General features: G+C 48.9%; 1 pseudogene; it reads right to left on the reverse strand.

Annotated features, from left to right (window-relative positions):
- LOC115195437 (TRAF2 and NCK-interacting protein kinase-like) overlaps window positions 1–13,283 on the reverse strand; it is a 54,173-nt pseudogene that overhangs the window by 17,677 nt on the left and 23,213 nt on the right.

The raw sequence follows: 13,283 nt of genomic DNA on the forward strand, positions 1-13,283 counted from the left end.
AATTCCCAACAACGACCTTATACACACAAATCTAAAGAGATGAAATAAGAATATGTACATATACACATATGGATGAGCGATGACCGAGCGGCATAGGCAAGCTGCCATAGACGGTATAAGGTACAGTATATACATGTGAGATGAGTAATGTAAGATATGTTAACATTATTAAAGTGACATTGTTTAAAGTGACTAGTGATCCATTTATTAAAGTGGCCAGTGATAGAGTCTCAGCGTAGGCAGCAGCCTCTCTGAGATAGTGATTGCTGTTAAGCAGTCTGATGGCCTTGAGGTAGAAGCTGTTTTTCAGTCTTTCTGTCCCAGCTTTGATGCACCTGTACTGACCTCGCCTTCTGGATGGTAGCGGGGTGAACAGGCAGTGACTCAGGTGGTTGTTGTCCTTGATGATCTTTTTGGCCTTCCTGTGACATCGGGTGCTGTAGGTGTCTTGGAAGGCAGGTAGTTTGCCCCCGGTGATGCGTTGTGCAGACCGCACCACCTTCTGGAGAGCCTTGCAGTTGAGGGCGGTGCAATTGCCATACCAGGCGGTGATACAGCCCGACAGGATGCTCTCGATTGTGCATCTGTAAAAGTTTGTCAGGGTTTTAGGTGACAAGCCAAATTTCTTCAGCCTCCTGAGGTTGAAGAGCTTGCTTCTTCTTCCCCACACTGTCTGTGTGGGTGGACCATTTCAGTTTGTCTGTGGTGTGTACGCCGAGGAACTTAAAACTTTGCACCTTCTCCACTGGTGTCCCTTTGATGTGGATAGGGGGTGCTCCCTCAGCTGTTTCCTGAAGTCCACGATCATCTCCTTGGTTTTGTTGACGTTGAGTGGGAGGTTGTTTTCCTGACACCACACTCCGAGTGGCCTCACCTCCTCCCTAGAGGCTGTCTCGTCATTGTTTGTAATTAAGCCCACAACTGTTGTGTCATCTGCAAACTTGATGATTGAGTTGGATGTGCGCGTGGCCACGCAGTCATGGGTGAACAGGGAGTACAGGAGGGGGCTGAGCACGCACCCTTGTGGGGCCCAAGTGTTGAGGGTCAGCGTAGTGGAGATGTTGTTTCCTACCTTCACTACCTGGGGGCAGCCCATCAGAAAGTCCAGGACCCAATTGCACAAGACGGGGTTGAGACCCAGGGCCTCCAGCTTAATGATGAGCTTGGAGGGTACTATGGTGTTGAATGCTGAGCTGTAGTCAATGAACAGCATTCTTACATAGGTATTCCTCTTGTCCAGATGGGATAGGGCAGTGTTTAGTGCGATGGCGATTGTTGGGGCGGTATACAAACGGAAGTGGGTCTAGGGTGGCCGGTAAGGTGGAGGTGATATTATCCTTGACTAGTCTCTCAAAGCACTTCATGATGACAGAAGTGAGTGCTACGGGGCGATAGTCATTTAGTTCAGCTATCTTTGCCTTCTTGGGTACAGGAACAATGGTGGCCATCTTGAAGCATGTGGGGACAGCAGACTGGGATAGGGATCGATTGGATATGTCCGTAAACACACCAGCCAGCTGGTCTGCACATGCTCTGAGGACGCGGCTAGGGATTGCGTCTGGGCCAGCAGCCTTGCGAGAGTTAACACGTTTAAATGTCTTACTCACGTCAGCCAGAGAAGGAGGGGGGGGCACAGTCCTTGTTAGCGGGCCACGACGGTGGCACTGAATTATCCTCAAAGCGGGCAACGAAGGTGTTTAGTTTGTCTGGAAGCGAGACGTCAGTGTCCGTGACGTGGCTGGTTTTCTTTTTGTAGTCTGTGATTTCCTGTAGACCCTGCCACATACGTCTCATGTCTGAGCAGTTGAATTGGGACTCTACTTTGTCCCTATACCGACATTTCGCTTGTTTGATTGCCTTGCGGCGGGAATAACTACACTGTTTATATTCGGCCATATTCCCAGTCATCTTTCCATGGTTAAATGCGGTGGATCGCTCTTTCAGTTTTGCATCCATCCACAGTTTCTGGTTAGGGTAGGTTAATAGTCACAGTGGGTACATGTCCAATGCACCTCATTAAAAACTCACTCACCAAGTCAGCGTATAGATCGATGTTATTCTCTGAGGCTGCCCGGAACATTTCCCAGTCCCTGTGATCAAATCAATCTTGAAGCATGGATTCCAATTGGTCAGACCGGCGTTGAATGATCCTAATCACGGGTACATCCTGTTTGAGTTTCTGCCTATAAGACGGTAGGAGCAAGATGGAGTCGTGGTCGAATTTGCCGAAGGGAGGGCGAGGGAGGGCCTTGTATGAATCACGGAAGTTAGAAAAAAATGCACCTTTACAATAAAGCATTACATGCATAATTGCATTTGCGATCACTTTTGGTGTTTTCCCGCTAAATGATTGTATTTTGGAACCTTTGCGCTTCTAGCCTTCTACCGTGCGCACATTGCTGTACTTAGAATTTAAAGAAATAGAAAATACGTTCTGATCTGTTGCATCAGCCTCATTGCTATTAAACGTTTTTTAGATTCTAGTGGTTGTATTTATTTGGGATCTACCGCATCCCACAACTGTCCCAGACTATGTTTGGAATATTTATTTCTCGCACAGAAGGACAAGTTCACCAATAGAACAGGTAAACTTTTGTACTATGGGGGATAGTAGTAGTCAATAGTAGATTGACATAGACTAGTGCTTTTGCTGTTCGTTAGGCCTACTCACCTTGTTGGGTGACGAAAAGTAAATGTGGACAGTTCCAACATCTTCAATAAGCGCCTTGGAAATCGATAAGGACGCGCGCATTTGTGGCACCGACATGTCTGTCTTCACTTGTAGCCTGTGAGAAGGCCCAATCACATGACGGGCATTGGCTAAACTGAATTGAGATATCTGAGAGAGCCATGTGAGTGAGAGGTGCCACGGAGCACACAGCCGGGAGAAGGGAATTTGTATTATTATTTTCAGCCCAAGGGCACAATGGCCACTGGCCGCTAAAGGCATGGATTTTTATAGGGAGCATTACGGGCTCATCACTGGGAAATTCAAGTTATTATCAAGTGCTTCTCAAATTGTGAATGAGAGACTGATGAAGTGTGTGCAGCCTGCACCAACAAAAAAAAAAGCAGAGCTCATGCCTTTCATGTAACTTTTTTCAAATCATCATTAGAGTCGCATCATGCAGCCCTAGAATGTATTAAAAAAACATATATATACGCCCAACATTTGCATATCACAACTAAAGTTGCATAAATAACTGGCATAGCCAGATCAGGGCCAAACATAAGGACAACTCAGAATATACTATTCTTCTGAAATAGACTACATTTTCTTCATATGATGTTTCTTTAGACCTGCCTAAAATAAATAATGCATATTTTGTGATGGTGACTATACTAAAATTATTTTTTAAATGTTTTTTTCTCAAAATGTATTCGTGGAAGCCAGGAGATGCTAAACATGTTTATGTTAACTAACGGTCAACTACAGTGAGACCAGCAGTTATTTGCTTGACAATCACCGGCTGACTAAATTTCATGACCGCCACAGCTCTAATCTGAATCAGAAAAGGTTGGTGATCACTGCTCTAATGGGTTGCCAGAGTGGAAAGTGTGTTGAGCAACATTAGACTTGGTTTGCCATGTGCACACAACATGCAGGAGAGAGAGGCGAGCATGTGACCATCAGCAGCAAAGGAAAAGAATGGATGGGAGAAATGGATATGGACTGGATTAGAGTGGGTTTAGTCTCAAGAGTCAAACAGACTCTAGAGGGGAGTGGAGGGTGAGTGTTTCTTCTTGTTCAGTTTTAGGACGCTGAGAGAACACAAGGGCACAGAGGCAAGGGGCTCAGGTGTAGGGTTCTGTGTGCAGTGAGGTTGTGTGCAGGGGGCTAGCATGTAGGGGGGTTGTGTGTAGATGGCTAGCATGTAAGGGTGTAGGGTGCAAGGTCACAAGCAGTTGGGGTGTAGGGGTCTAGTGAACCTACTTCGGAGTGGCTGCGCCCAGAGCCATTGCCAGGGGAGACCAGGGGGGAAGGGCTTTGCTGCACCAGATCGGGCAGATTGGCGTTGCCGAAGAAACCGTTGCTGTCGGCGAGAGCGGAGCTCCGCCTCCTGTCCCCATAGGTCTGGAACAGAGAGAGAGTGAGGGGCACTCTACACACTGATCTAAGGTCAGATTAATGTATTTCCTTGTGATGGGTAGGATTTGGGAAAGGTAAGCGGATTCTAGATTTGTGGTTGAGGTAAGGTTGGAATATAATGGTTAAGGTTAGGGGGTTCATCTGGATCTGTGGTTAAGGGGTACATTCTGCCCCTGATATGGAAGGTGGGTGAACCCAGAGGAGTGAAGAAGCAGAGTAACGACTGGTGACAATGCAGAGACGAACACGCACACACAGCACACCCACGAGCTGAGTGCATGCCTGGATGCTGGGTGTTGAGTTGTGTATAAAGCGGGCAGAATGGAGCCATGGGGTCAGGGATTGAAGGTGACTGACCTCTCTCATCATCAGGGAGCTGTCTTGGGAACTGTTGCCGTGGGAATCATCATGTCCTCCCATCACACCGTACGACTCACCGCCACTCTGCCCTGCAGCCGGCCTGACACACACAAGTTTAAAATACATAGCTAAAATGCTGACACACACTCACTTTGTAATACACACACCTTCTAACACACACTCACATGATGCGTGGGATGTCGCTGACAGACACAGAGCCGTCGTTACTTCTTCCCCCTCCCTCCTCTCCGTCTTCGTCGCTCTGTGACTCATCACTGGACGAAGAGTAGTCCGTCACCTTGACGGGCGGGCGGTTAGTTTCCTCCCCCTGACGCAGGTCCCTCAGCTCCTTGGCCAGAGCCGTCAGGTCCTGAAGGTCAAAGGTCAGGAGAGGGTATTATAAAAAGGTCAGTACTCACGCGGTGGATGCGGTAACAGTTGCTTTGATTCATGGGCAATATTTTATTGGCACAATGTTTTACACATACATGTTTCAGCCGTTAACTAATTCCCCAGAGCGTGAGTGAGGAACAATGAGGCTTCAGTCAGGAAAGGTCAGGAAAGGTCACTAATAGAGGGGTTAGAGGTCAGGGGTTAGAGGTCAGGGGTTAGAGGTCATCACACAGCTCCAATGCTCCCCAGTCTGCCTCTTTCAAACGGCACAGGTAGAGCAGGACAGGTGAGCTAGAGGAGAAAGGGGCATGCACGTGAAAAGAGGGGACTGTGTGTACATGAGCGTGTACGTGGAGGCCAATAGATATCTTACCAACTCGTCCTGGATGATCCAGAGAGGTGGAGAAAAAGAGGGTCAATAAGAGAGAAAGAGGGAGAGAGATAAATCTATCACTATTGCAGGGAGAGACAAACCTTTTGCACTCATCAGAGAGATTGAGAGTGGGAGGGAGGGAGAGAGTGGGAGGGTGAGTGAGTGTGAACGAGTGAGTGAATACCTGAATGGGTGAATGAGTGAAGGAGCAAGGGAGTGAATGGTTGAGATATAGAGAAAGGGTGAGGAGAAATGCCACTAACCTCATCTACAGCTCTCTTATAGCTCTAAACAGGATGGAGAGAAACGCAGAGAGGAAAGAGGAGGTAGCGAATAAAACAGGAATGTGGGAGTGAAAAAGAGAAGAGAAGATGAAAGAGATAAGACATGGATTGGTTAGTTCAGAGAAGAAAATGAATTGTGTGTGTGTGTGTGTGTGTGTGTGTGTGTGTGTGTGTGTATATATACACTCACTGCGGGCCTGCTAGGTCGTGTTAGTGTCACATCTCTGCTCTCTTCTTTGGTCTCCTGGGGCGGCGCCATAGACCCCTCCGCCCCTGTCAACCAATCACATCACTGCTCAGTAAATAGTCAACTAATCACATATCTGTCTGTATAGTCTTAAAAGCTGAAACCTTTATAGTAGCACACATGGGAATCTGTGGGTTTCTCAAAATGCATACTACCGTGCTCCGAGCACGCAAATTGGAGCACAGGAGGGTTGGAGTATGAGTCCAAATCAGAGTATGGAAAATGGAACACGTAGGGTGGTGACCCGATCCTGTAGGTTCATGCTATACAACATTCGCAGAGTACGACCCTGCCTTACACAGGAAGCGGCGCAGGTCCTAATCCAGGCACTTGTCATCTCCCGTCTGGATTACTGCAACTTCCTGTTGGCGGGGCTCCCTGCCTGTGCCATTAAACCCCTACAACTCATCCAGAACGCCGCAGCCCGTCTGGTGTTCAACCTTCCCAAGTTCTCTCACGTCACCCCGCTCCTCCGCACACTCCACTGGCTTCCAGTTGAAGCTCGTATCTGCTACAAGACCATGGTGCTTGCCTACGGAGCTGTGAGGGGGACGGCACCTCCGTACCTTCAGGCTCTGATCAGTCCCTACACCCAAACAAGGGCACTGCGTTCGTCCACCTCTGGCCTGCTCGCCTCCCTACCTCTGCGGAAGCACAGTTCCTGCTCAGCCCGTCAAAACTGTTCGCTGCTCTGGCACCCCAATGGTGGAACAAGCTCCCTCACGACGCCAGGACAGCGGAGTCAATCACCACCTTCCGGAGACACCTGAAACCCCACCTCTTTAAGGAATACCTGGGATAGGATATAGTAATCCTTCTAACCCCCCCAATGACTACAATATTTTATCTTAATAAATACATGCTGTGTTCATTTTGACATGTTTACCTGCCTACAATACCCACTGTAGAGTGTGTAAATCGCAAACCTATAGTATTTCAATACGGCTGAATGGCTAGCTACTATTGCTAGCTAGCGCCAGAGAGCCATGAAGAATTGTTAGCTAGCTAGCTACCCATCCACGAATAATTGACATCTACCCATTAGTTTTCCGTAATTTTTTCTTGTTAAACTATCTGGTTTGCTACATTTTTACGATTCACATATAGCTGATAGTTATGAAGTAAAATGTTTTCTTTGCATTTACATTTAAGTCATTTAGCAGACGCTCTTATCCAGAGCGACTTACAAATTGGTGCATTCACCTTATGATATCCAGTGGAACAACCACTTTACAATAGTGCATCTAAATATTTTAGTGGGGGGGATTAGAAGGATTACTTTATCCTATTCTAGGTATTCCTTAAAGAGGTGGGGTTTCAGGTGTCTCCGGAAGGTGGTGATTGACTCCGCTGTCCTGGCGTCGTGAGGGAGCTTGTTCCACCATAGGGGTGCCAGAGCAGCGAACAGTTTTGACTGGGCTGAGCGGGAACTGTGCTTCCGCAGAGGTAGGGGGGCCAGCAGGCCAGAGGTGGATGAGCGCAGTGCCCTCGTTTGGGTGTAGGGACTGATCAGAGCCTGAAGGTACGGAGGTGCCATTCCCCTCACGGCTTTGTGTATATATTGTTTCGTCTCTATTGTTGCCATTGTCCTGGCTGGAAGAAGGTTCAGTGAATGGGGAGGTGCAGCGTGAGGTAATACAGTGGGGAGAGGTGCAGCGTGAGGTAATACAGTCGGGGGAGGTGCAGCGTGAGGTAATACAGTGGGGGGAGGTGCAGCGTGAGGTAATACAGTGGGGAGAGGTGCAGCGTGAGGTAATACAGTCGGGGGAGGTGCAGCGTGAGGTAATACAGTGGGGGGAGGTGCAGCGTGAGGTAATACAGTGGGGGGAGGTGCAGCGTGAGGTAATACAGTCGGGGGAGGTGCAGTGTGAGGTAATACAGTGGGGGGAGGTGCAGCGTGAGGTAATACAGTGGGGGGAGGTGCAGCGTGAGGTAATACAGTCGGGGGAGGTGCAGCGTGAGGTAATACAGTGGGGGGAGGTGCAGCGTGAGGTAATACAGTGGGGGGAGGTGCAGCGTGAGGTAATACAGTGGGGAGAGGTGCAGCGTGAGGTAATACAGTGGGGGGAGGTGCAGAGTGAGGTAATACAGTGGGGGGAGTTGCAGCGTGAGGTAATACAGTGGGGGGAGGTGCAGCGTGAGGTAATACAGTGGGGGGAGGTGCAGCGTGAGGTAATACAGTGGGGAGAGGTGCAGCGTGAGGTAATACAGTCGGGGGAGGTGCAGCGTGAGGTAATACAGTGGGGGGAGGTGCAGCGTGAGGTAATACAGTGGGGGGAGGTGCAGCGTGAGGTAATACAGTGGGGGGAGGTGCAGCGTGAGGTAATACAGTCGGGGGAGGTGCAGTGTGAGGTAATACAGTGGGGGGAGGTGCAGCGTGAGGTAATACAGTGGGGGGAGGTGCAGCGTGAGGTTATACAGTCGGGGGAGGTGCAGCGTGAGGTAGTACAGTGGGGGGAGGTGCAGCGTGAGGTAATACAGTGGGGGGAGGTGCAGCGTGAGGTAATACAGTGGGGGGAGGTGCAGTGTGAGGTAATACAGTGGGGGGAGGTGCAGCGTGAGGTAATACAGTGGGGGGAGTGTGAGTGCTTCTCAAATGGAGTGTTTAATGCGTTCTCCAGAGTACTCAAGGGAACGTCCTTGGAGAATGCACTCGGAGCATGAGCGTGTGGAGCACGGTGGTATGCATATTGAGAAACCCCCTGCGTGTGGTGGTACCTCTCTCGTTGCTTCCCCCCTGGGAGGAGCTGGACGAGCTGCTGCTGCTTGTCCTCTTCAGGGGTGTTTCCATGGAGACATCAGTCCTCCGCAGGTCTGGGTTACTTTGGCAACACACACAAACACAACATCAAGTGCCTGATTCACAAAGGAGCATGGAGTGTGTGTGTGTGTGTGTGTGTGTGTGTGTGTGTGTGTGTGTGTACCTGGCCCGTATCAGGTGTGATCCAGCTCTAGGAGCAAGGCCCCCAGGTCCACTCCCAGGAGAGTGCTTCCTGACCAGTGCTGGAGAGATAGACGTGGTTCTCTGGGGCACCTACACACACACACACACACACACACACACACACACACACACACACACACACACACACACACACACATTAAAAACATGTTAGAACAGGTGTAAATGTGGGATCATATACTGTATTCTCAATCTCAAACTAAATTTGCCAAAATATGTACGTAGAGATTTGAGATTAAAAATGATAAGGGGCACCAAAAGTTCAGACACATTGCATTCCAGACAGAAACACAGACATTGTCATGCAGACCTTGGGAGGTAGGTCTAGGTCCGTTCGTAGCCAGGAGCTGCGGTCCAATTTGTCGAGTGGGGGAGCGAGGCGGGGGAGAGGAATAGGAGAAGGGGTGTCTGAGGTGGGGTCAGAGTTCTGGCGGGGCATGGGGGGGCGGCCGGGGGGGGGGGGGGGGGGTCGGGGAGGGCAACAAGCCTGTGACCCCTGCAGGGTCATGGAGAGACTGGGACCCAGACAGACCATGGGACTTCACCTGTACCAGGTGGGCCATCTGACAATACCAGAACAGATCAGGACCAGATCAGATCAGGACCAGATCAGATCAGGACCAGAGGATGAGGTTTACATCAGGACCAGGCAGGTAGAGGAGCAGGTGTAGAGGAGGAAGAGAGGAAGGTGAGGAAAGGAGAGGAGGAATGGAAGGTGGGGGAACGGGATGGGGAGGAGGGTGGAAGGGAGAGTTACTCAGAGTGAAAAACAAACGTCAAAAAGGGTAAACGTGCACATCCACTTTCCCAGTCTCTCACACTCACTCACTCACACACACACACACACACACACACACACACACACACACACACACACACACACACACACACACACACACACACACACACACACACACACACACACACACACACACACACACCACACACCCACCCACCCACCCACCCACCCACCTGTGGTTCTGTAGAGCGGTGCATGGGTGGTGTTCGGGCCTGCTGAATGCCCCCACTGCTGAAGGACTCAGAGCGGAGAGGCAGTGACGGGTCGGAAATACGGTTGGACACTTTATGATGCAGACCTGGAGAACTCTGTCTGTTCAGCTTGGAACGCTCCTCCACCTGACACACAGACACAGAGCACACTCATTTATACTGGCAGTCAGTGACAGATTATCAATGCATGTATGTGTGACGTGTGTCAAACCTCCAGTTTCCCTTATTACCATGGAGGAGAAGCCATGTTCAGGAGAGACCACAGAGACAGACCTGGCTACAGTCTGCCATTTTTTGGGTGTGTGTGTGGGTGTGTGTTGGGGGGTGTGTGTGTCCAGAGGGAAGCAGATCCACCCATGTGGGTTAGACAGATATAGCTGTGGCTGGCCTACATCAGCTCACAGTGGCCACTGGGGGGCAAGCTGGATAAGTGTGTGTTTCTGTGTGTGTGTGGTTTGGATATAGGTTAAATCAGGAGCTGGAGTGTGTCCCTAAGAACATGGAGCCTATGTATAAAGCCGACTAAAACAGTTTGACTGACAGAGTCTGACTTCTAGAGGAAGAGAGAGATGTATAACCATTCTAAAAAACGCAAGGCACCATTCTAGAATGAAGAGAGAAAAGAAAGCTGTTCTCGAACTATCCAGCCACCATTCTAGAACCATCCAGCCACCATTCTAGAACCATCCAGCCACCATTCTAGAACTATCTAGCCACCATTCTAGAACCATCCAGCCACCATTCTAAAAAACCACCAATAACATAGAACCATCCAGCCACCATTCTAGAACTATCCAGCCACCATTCTAGAACTATCCAGCCACCATTCTAGAACTATCTAGCCACCATTCTAGAACCATCCAGCCACCATTCTAAAAAAACACCAGTAACATAGAACCATCCAGCCACCATTCTAGAACCATCCAGCCACCATTCTTAAACTATCCAGCCACCATTCTTAAACTTTCCAGCCACCATTCTAGAACTATCCAGCCACCATTCTAGAACTATCCAGCCACCATTCTAAAAAAACACCAGTAACATAGAACCATCCAGCCACCATTCTAGAACTATCGAGCCACCATTCTAGAACTATCCAGCCACCATTCTAGAACTATACAGCCACCATTCTAGAAACATCCAGCCACCATTCTAGAACTCTCTAGCAACTACTCTAGAACATAGAACATTCCAGCAAGGGTTCTTTCAGGAGTCCGTCCCCTGGTGTAAGGGAAGAGAAAATTGTTAATAAGGAAAGGAGAGTCTCGTTCAGAAGAAAGGAGGGATGGGAGAGAGAAAGAGAGCTCCACAGACACACCAGCCAAGGGTTAAAGGTTAGGGTTAGTCCACCTCTGAAGAGAGAGAGAGGGAGGAAGTGTCTCAGAAACACCGGAAGTGGGTGTCTCCCTCACTGATCTGTCGACCTGGACACCTCCCCCTCAACTCCTGAACTTCTCCCTCAGGGCTCTTCCTTCTGGCCTCAGGGCGACGCATGATTGGATGAGAGGAGTCAGGGGCGGGATCAGGGGCAAAGGACACACGTATACACGGAACGGTCACATTATTGCCTTCAGATTGGAGAAGCCTCTCCCTGGAGGGACTTGATTGGGCAGGGTAGGAGGGGGGATGGGAGCAGGGGTGTAACCAGGGAACAGGAGGAGTGCTAGGCTGGCATCTCGAGGCTGGTTATTAAAGGACTGGTGCTTAATGGGAGGATTACGAGTTGAGCTACTCTGGGTTTGACGCATTACCTAGAGACAGAACATCACACTGTCACTGAACACATCAAACACATATAGCTATGTGGACACACACACACACACACACATTACTGCGGAAGAACCTGAAAAAAACAAACACAGAAACAGAGGGTCTGTCCATGATGGAGACACTGTGTGTTTTGGAAAAAGAGAGAGACATTTTTATATCTTATAGTCCAGACATAGCAATGATACAGGGCTCCCACTCTTCAGAAAACTTCAACCCTGAGAGGAGAGAGATCATTGTAGGAAACATAATATACTGTTGGTGTGTAACCACATATACTGAACACATCTATAAGCGCTGTGTGTGTGATGTGTGCGTGCGAACAGTACCTCCTTGGCCCAGGCAGGTTTGTCGTTATTGGGGGCTGTGTCTTTGTAGTGGTACAGCTGTTTGTTGTCTTGTGGCCGTGGCTCCTGCTGCTGCTGCTGATGTAAGGACACAAGGTAGGCTCTCTCCTGCTGCAGCTGTCTCTGGAGACGCTCAGCCTGATGCTGCTCCTCCATCTGCTTACGCTTGTACTCCTGTAGATACACACAGTTTACACAGGAAACAAATGCACAAACACAAAGTACACTCCATGGCCAAAAGTATGGACACCTGCGTGTCGAACATCTCATTCCAAAATCATGGGCATTAATATGGAGTTGGTCCCCCCCTTTGCTGCTATAACATCCTCCACTCTTCTGGGAAGGCTTTCCACTAGATGTTGGAACATTGCTGCGGGAACTTGCTTCCATTCAGCCACAAGAGCATTAGTGAGGTCGGGCATGGATGTTGGGTGAGTAGGTCTAGATTGCAGTCAGCGTTCCAATTCATCCCAAAGATGTAGGATGGGGTTCAAGTCAGGGCTCTGCGCAGGCCAGTCAAGTTCTTCTACAAACCATTTCTGTATGGACCTCGCTTTGTGCACAGGGGCATTGTCATGCTGAAACAGGAAAGGGCCTTCCCCAAACTGTTACCACAAAGTTGGAAGCACAGAATCATCCAGAATGTCTTTGTATGCTCTAGCGTTAAAATGTATCTTCACTGGAACTAAGGGGCCTAGCCCCAGACCATTATTCCTCCTCCACCAAACTTTACAGTTGGTACTATGCATGGTGATCTTCACAATAACAGCACTTACAGTTGACCGGGGCAGCTCTAGCAGGTCAGAAATGTAACAAACTGACTTGTTGGGAAGGTGGAATCCTATGACGGTGCTACGATGAAAGTCACTGAGCTCTTCAGTAAGGCCATTCTACTGCCAATGTTTGTCTATGGAGATTGCATGGCTGTGTGCTCAATTACAGTCGAAGTCGGAAGTTTACATACACATAGGTTGGAGTCATTAAAACTCGTTTTTCAACCACTCCACAAATGTATTGTTAACAAACTATAGTTTTGGCAAGTCGGTTAGGACATCTACTTTGTGCATGACACAAGTAATTTTTCCAACAATTGTTTACAGACAGATTATTTCACTTATAATTCACTGTATCACAATTCCAGTGGGTCAGAAGTTTGCATACACTAAGTTGACTGTGCCTTTAAACAGCTTGGAAAATTCAAGAAAATGATGTCATGGCTTTAGAAGCTTCTGATAGGCTAATTGACATCATTTGAGTCAATTGGAGGTGTACCTGTGGATGTATTTCAAGGCCTTCCTTCAAACTCAGTGCCTCTTTGCTTGGCATCATGGGAAAATCTAAAGCCAAAACCTCAGAAAAAAAGTTGTAGACCTCCACAAGTCTGGTTCATCCTTGGGAGCAATTTCCAAACGCCTGAAGGTACCACGTTCATCTGTACAAACAATAGTA

Source organism: Salmo trutta, chromosome 6, assembly GCF_901001165.1.
Source record: "Salmo trutta chromosome 6, fSalTru1.1, whole genome shotgun sequence".
Classification (NCBI taxonomy): Eukaryota; Metazoa; Chordata; class Actinopteri; order Salmoniformes; family Salmonidae; genus Salmo; species Salmo trutta.